Below are 7,533 nucleotides of genomic sequence, written 5' to 3'. Positions count from 1 at the left end.
GGGAAAAGTGTGGTATCGAACTATTTCAGTAGCAGTATTCTTCGAGGGGTATTGCATTAGAAGGCCGTAGAAAACCTACCGAAGAGAACCGCTGCCGAAGTTGCCTGATAACCTGGTGCAACACTTTTCGTTACGAGACGGTTATCAAATAATTAGCTGATCAGATCGAAAATTATTCGCATGTCAGTCGCATATGTCATGCTGTATGTCAGTCACATTGCTGTCATATTAATAGAAAAATATATTTTATGTAATTTTCTAGGCCCATTGAATTGAACATACTCAATTTAACCCTTTATAAGGCAGTGGCAACTATATTGCCACCAACAAAATATATTTATTTCGCTGCACTAAGAATATTGTTTTTAAATTTGGCTTAACCAAAGACTTCTCAAGGTGTCTTAGAACATTTCAGTTTATTCTAGGACTGCTAAAAGTGTACAATATTCCTTTAAGATTCATTTTCATGTAAACAAACCGCGATTTCAAAACGTCTTCAGGAAATTAATTTTTAATTTGGTGAAAATCCAACAAACTGGTGAGTTTTTCACCAGAAACTTTCTACTTAGGGCCTACTGTGTTAAATTATGCAGTATTTTGTTGAAATACATGGTGTATTGGACGACAAATTTCTTCCTAATTATTTTTCAGGATACCACTTGAATAATTCTTTATTTCGATCTTTTCCATGCAAAATGAATAGAGTTTTACTGTTACATTCTAGTTACTTTGATGTTTCATTTTTTATAATTACAATAAAGCAAAACTTACAATGCAGCTGCAAAAAATTGCTTCCATTGTTTTTGGGGTTAACGGGCAGTGGCAACTATATTGCCACCAACGTTTGTGCGGTTAACGGGCAGTGGCAACTATATTGCCACCAACATTGTGCGGTTAACGGGCAGTGGCAACTATATTGCCACCAATGTTTTTGGGGTTAACGGGCAGTGGCAACTATATTGCCACCAATTTTTTCAATTGATTCAATAGCGAATTTTTTAACAAAGGTACAGATGTGTTGTTCCTCCTGTAAGGAATACGTTTTACTGAAGTTTATGTCAATTCCTTGCGTAGTTTCAACGGCCTTATAAAGGGTTTACCAATTTTTAACGAATACTTACTAGAACAAGCCATGCCGACACAAAATAACCGAAAATTAATCAAAAACTTCAATCGACGTTGTCTGCACTTGCCGAAGAGCGGCAGTATATGTATATGTAATTCGTTACAACTTTTTTCATGTTTGATACACTCTGACATTCTAACTTTTATGCGTATTATTCTGCTTTGTTCAGTTCTCTTTTAAAATATATCAAAATAGATAAAAGTTTATGCAAGATCGTAAAAAATATAATGTTCTCAGCTCGATGACATCACTCTCCGTAAGGCTGCTTTCTGGTAGCATCGATGGTTTATTTTCTTTTCCGCCGTCCCCAGAATCTGCATAAAAGAGTTCGTATTTTTATTCTGAAAAAATCGTTCGATGGTAATAAAATACTCACTATTATCATTATTAAAATATACTCGTTTGCCAAAGTAATGGAAACAAACTAATTATCTGGAGCAGCAGCAGATTTTTTCGTTGATCGCCTTGATCGCCGATGAACAGTCGAGCAACGCAATTCCGTAATGTCCCTAAGTTGAAAGATGTTTACTTAGTAACTTAATTGATCAGACTTCATATTCATAATTACCTTGCATCACGAAAACTTAATTTATTTCAATGTAAACTTAATAAACTTGGTAAATAGAGGCACCAAACGGAATAACACTGGGAGCTGAAATCACGGAACAACACTGAGACTGAACAGACACAACCACCTCCCTGACACGTTCGTGGCCTGCATTTTTGTATACGCGGGAATAAAATGGCATGTTACACTGCTGTGCTTCACACTGCTATAAACAGCGACATCGATAGATTAGGCAACACTGAACGGGAGTGAAGAGCACGTCAGATGTCTTCCCTTTGCGGCCATTGTTGTTTGGGGCTCGGCATCGAGGGGTTCGTCATAATGGGGGTACTGTCAAACTATAGGTAATGGGATTACGGTGTCAGGGAGGTGGACACAACAAATCTATGCGCAATTTTAAAAATATACAAGAAAATCCATGTTTCGCGTAGAAATATGGTTAAATTAAACAAAATAGAAAAGATCGATTCAGACTAGTCGATTAAATCAATGGATCGATTAATAACAACAGAATAGATAGATTCAGTTAAATGATTTTTTTTTTTCAAAATCTTGCCCAATATTAATTCATTCACAACATCTTATCTTTAATTGCTGAGTAACTTTTGCATATTACTCTTTATCAAGCTTATGTTTGAAAATTGACACTGTGAAAACAATGAAGATTGAATAAAATATTTACGAAAAGCATTAAAGGAGCAATAGATTTCACAGAAACGTTGAAAATTAATGTGATGAGTATAATAAATTCCTGTAAACAACATTGAAGAAAAAAAACACCAATGCAGCCGCACGGTATGGCAGTTGATTACATCCGCACACGCACTAAAATCCGAGATTTGTAGACTATTCTTAAAGTCTGGCATGCCTGATTATGTAAAATCAACCGGTGCGCTTTGTTTAGAGGTGCATGCAAGAAGCATATATTCCAGGAGTTATGCAATGCCTGTTCAACGTTTATTAGACCAGAACGTTAAGAAGAATATGAACTTTAAACACAGCACACGTCATATTACAAATTAGCCCAGATGCATTAATCGATGACTGCCAAGCAATGGACCGCAAGTTCGAATCTCACCAGCAACCCAAAAAAGGATGGTTTTTAAAGGTCGGTATAGCTTTCTAATATAAATCAAAAATTTACCCATGGTATTTCCATAAGTAAAAAACTAATACAAAGCTAATAATAATTATTATAATAAAAAAATACGAACTTTTTTTTGCATTTTATTTGTGCTAAAAGAGCTTAATTATTGTCGATCAAACTTTTTTTCCTCGCTTCTATTCAGCGTGAGCAGCATAAGTGTGCTCTTATGCGTGGAATAAACATTTGCAAACATTATTATTAAACAAGTGTTTAATAAGAGCATTCCAAAAATCGAGCAACGGTTTAACAGATGTTTAATAAATATTTAATTCGGCAGATCGAACACATGCAGAACAGTAGCCTAAAAAATGTTTTCCGATGCATCTGTTCAACGCTGGTTTAACAAGTGTTGAATTAAATATTCTGCTGTTGTTGTTTAAAACCCTCTTCATCGTTCCTAAACAACTTTGTGTCGGATAATTTCTCCAAATTTAACTGAACAATCATCGAACAGAAGTTCTTTATTTTCCATTTCGGTTGTTATTCAACAGTAGCCTAATAAAACTGATTGAGTAAATGTTTGGGCAACAATAATTGTTCCTTGGGAAGTGTGGCTAGTTCATCATAGGATAGGTACAAAAAGGATATTAGGGAAAAATAGTAGGCGAGATCGAGGAAGATAAAATGTTTCTCGAACCCTGAATATGAATGGATAGTAATTAAGTGTTCCGACCGGCGATGAGTCGACCATGAAAGATTTTCAAGGTGAATTACCAGAGCTGCGTTTCCACGAAAGATATAGATCACGAACATTCCGAGCTATTACCGTACTTATAACATTGATTCGGTCAGGGCTGAACTCAAGTTTCACAGGATACTGAAAAATTCCTGAGGCACGCTATAAGCTTGCTCAGTAATTTTTCCCTGACGGAGGGATGATTGTTACCGATGAAATCGGAACAATAAACTTATAACACATGCATGCTATACGTTTTGTGAGTTTTTCTGTAGATTATTGTTAAACGTTTCTTTTTGTTAGTGTAGATAAATCAAGGCTCCCAAAATTATTGTTTAGATTTAAGTTGGTTTAGAATTAACCCTAAATTTTCCAACAGTGTAATTAGTCACCCAGCCCAAATGTTTATTGTCAAAGACTGTGCATGAAGTCGATCATAAATATCATTTATATTGTACAGACCATAAAAAAGACGGCTAAGAACCGCATTAAATTTATTCAACCCTGCCACCCAATCACTACTAACATCTCGAGGCAGTTTCAGTGCAGTGGACTGGTGAACTTACGCTCGAGCACGACCGAGCCTTTGGCATCCCTATACCGAGTAACAGTGAATGACAATGAACTCATGTCCTGGGCTCAAATTAGTTTGTGCCCGCTGTCAGCAGTAAGATAAAGATGTATGAAAAGAAGCGTTGATATGCTGTCTCGTTTTTACATATGTTGAGATGTTAGCCCTTGAAGCATGGCGTGATGCCAAAGGGGTGAGCACGACTGTATCCTTTTATCTGGCGAAGAGGGAGAGGAAGACGGAAAGGTTGAGGAAAGGAAAGGAGAGGTTGAGAGAAGGATGATTGAAACCGATCGGGGATTGGGAAGTCCGAATTTGGTCATCCCTGGCGGAGGTGCTGGTGTCCGGCGAGTCACGCTATCGTCGCGACACACGTAGGTGAAGGGTGGAACGAACGTTCGTAAGGATAAGGCCCGAAGAGGGCTGGTTTAGCCTGGCCCCCGCTCTTTGAGGCCCAAACCGATGGGTTACCCCCTTGTCTGCGAGCACGGTGGATAGAGCGAAAGCTACACCAGTCAACGAGGCGACGGCCATTGTTTTATAGCTCTGTTCATCACATAGAAATCCGCTGAAGGTATGTTCTTCCGTGTCACTCTCTCTCTCTCTCTCTCGCGTCTGCATGTTCCAGTCATCAGTTCCTGACGGCTGCAACGTCACACTCTAATCTGAATACCGGTTAAATAAAAGTAGTTTAAAATGATTTGCATTGTATACTGTTTCTACGCCTGAGCCTTGTATGTCTTGCATGAGTTTCGGTTTTGTCCACTCTGTGAGCAGGTGAGTTATCGGTCGTAAGTCCTCCTCAAATAGCGGTGGAAAGCCGACCCTAGGGTCCATGTAACCCCTGAGCTAGTCGTTTGTTACATGAGATATACGGGAAAAAGACCTCTGAATTTCGTTCAGAGATTTAGAGGTACGGCTCAAAAGTTTCGTCTTCTCGAAAGAAGTCACTATTTCAAATTTCAGCACAATCGGACATCAGGAAGTCGTGCGGGTAAAATTTAATTTTTTTACCAATGAAAAAATGTTCGATAGCAAAAAATTTGTGATGCCAAATTTCTTAGAGATGCAATAAACGTTAAAATCTAGTGTTTTTTCTGTAAGATTTGGACCACTGAGACCATTATTTTGATCTTTTGTGTTAAAAAAAAATTATATTTTTTCCAGCTGGGAAACTCTATCAGCTTTAAATTATTTTTACCCGTGAGGACATTTTTCGAAAAACCGAAGCTTCTGAGCCCTCATGTTCATGTTCACTAACCGATCTAAAAATACGCGAAATGGTGCTTATCGCTGATGGCAATCAATCGTACATGCCTTTGATGATGAATATGATATTCTTTGCTCGATCCAGGGTTGATATTTGTTGACACTCTTGAGTGAAAGTGAAAAAAAGCATCCATAAACGTTATATTTTTTACAATCCTTTCAGAGTTCTCCCTTCCCGCTTTTTGCATGGAAGTGAACTGTCAAAACACCTCATTATATTTCATGCGATGGAATGTCTTGCTTCCATCAAAATCAGTTTATCAGTTAACGAAGATTGTCAAGGCACTGGTCAGTGTCAGTGAAAAAGTGTTTCGGTGAGGTTCATTTTGGTTGAGTGGACGGTTTTTCTTTTTCGCTTTTAAGTGAAGATCATTTGGTTGGATTTGTCGTCAAATTTTATTCCGTAACCGTGAACGATGCGCGCGATCTATTTCATCTGAGTATAACAGCACGTTACTAGGACGAAAATCTAGTGTATCTGAGAGAGTGCTGCGATCATTGGAAGTGAAAATTGAAAATGATTGGCTGTAATTTTCGAAGAATTTTGCTGGGGAAAATGACTTTTATCAGCACTGGCTCGATCAAGACCAACGAAAACCTAAGAAATAAATAAAAAGACAATAATTAACTAATGAGGTGTAGAGAATAAAACTTATTCGGATATTTTTGTATTTTAATCACGAACATTTCACTATCCACAGTTGAACGTGTATCGAGTGCTATTCCTTACAGAACTTTTTTATCAGTGTTTGAGATGTCTGTCCGTTGCGGGTAGTCAGCCTATACACCAGAGAGACGCCGAGACACTCACCGTTAAGGCAGCTGTCAACATCAAAACGGGCGATCTGTATAATTTTGCATTGCCGTTATCCGTTTTGATGTTGACAGTTGCCTTAACGGTGAGTGTCTTGTCATTTCTCTAATGTATAGGTTCCCTTGTTGCGGGTGTTGCTTCTTCTTTTTCTTGAAAATACCCTGCATTCTAACTTTTGTGTGAAAAGACAATATTATAAGAGTCGACAAAGTACATGTAAGGGCATCCTTAACGGTACGCTTCTATATCCCGTTTGGCAGCGCTCTATCATCACTTCACACCGTACCGATCGCTGCTAAACGCACTAGAGAAATAGTATCCGAGCTTCCGGGAAGCATCGCGCTCTCAAATTTAGCAACCCGATAACTGCGCTGCTAAAGGTTTCTACTGGATGAAACGTCAAACTGAAACGATAGCAACGACCGGTGTGAAAACGGGTGAGTGAGCAAAATAGCCGCGCTGTACACAGCCGTCATAACAACTTAAATGGTACCGCACTGTTAAGGATGCCCTAATACAAGGTAGTGCTCTATTACGAACCCTACAAACAATACAAAAAAATTTCGTCTATATTTACATCATCATACTTCTATTGTCAAACTTTTTCTTCTTGTTTTTCTCACTTCTCCAGACTTTATCCGAAACAAAATAAATTTTTTGATGATATTTTTTAATAGAACACAATTAAAAATACTCGGCAAAACACTCAATTCCTGTTTCAAAAGCAAAGCAAACCAAAAGCAAAGCCTTGGAGCTACATTCCGTATCGGAACTCGACCTTCTGTTTATTATACACGGATTTCGCATCCAACTGTTAGTATACAATTGCGGGGCTAGGCGCTACGATCTTGCTGACACCAACAGTCTCCCCCGAGAACATACGACGACTGGATTGTTAGGACAGCATCGTACCTCGAAACTAGTTACACTGAAAATAAATCGCACGCTAATCCCTAATGCTCTTTACACATGAATGTCAATAAACAAACCTAATCATTCTATTATGTCGACCCATATCGATTTTTATTGGAATCCACGGTATCATAACGTGTTTTGGCATTTGACCTGTGTAAGCATTGAAATCTGAGTGCAAAATGATTGTTTTTTTTTTGGTTTTGGTTTTTGAACTTTTTTTATGTATTTTGTTTGTAAACTCATGTAGCTTCACATACTATTTACAAAAAAAAAAGTTATAAACACTAAGAAAATTTGTCCAGACAAATATTAAGAATGGGTCTAACTAGCAGCACTGATCATTTCAGTTAGACCTTTTCTGTTCAAAAGAGTCTAACTGACAATTGGATTGTTAAACAGTTAGACCCTTTTTTGTAAATCACTTGTTGTTTTGATTACACCCTCGTT

General features: G+C 37.8%; 1 long non-coding RNA gene across 1 annotated transcript; it reads right to left on the bottom strand.

The window, feature by feature from the left end:
• Window positions 1-1,207: 1,207 nt before the first annotated feature.
• Window positions 1,208-2,001, bottom strand: LOC129718803 (uncharacterized). Its single transcript, XR_008727048.1, has 3 exons — window positions 1,695-2,001; window positions 1,503-1,635; window positions 1,208-1,440 (listed from the first exon to the last, which is right to left on the bottom strand). It is a non-coding gene; the product is annotated as an uncharacterized LOC129718803 (long non-coding RNA).
• Between the last annotated feature and the right edge of the window lie 5,532 nt (window positions 2,002-7,533).

Source organism: Wyeomyia smithii, chromosome 1, assembly GCF_029784165.1.
Source record: "Wyeomyia smithii strain HCP4-BCI-WySm-NY-G18 chromosome 1, ASM2978416v1, whole genome shotgun sequence".
NCBI lineage: Eukaryota > Metazoa > Arthropoda > Insecta > Diptera > Culicidae > Wyeomyia > Wyeomyia smithii.
This window is presented reverse-complemented; position numbering and strand designations above follow the sequence as displayed.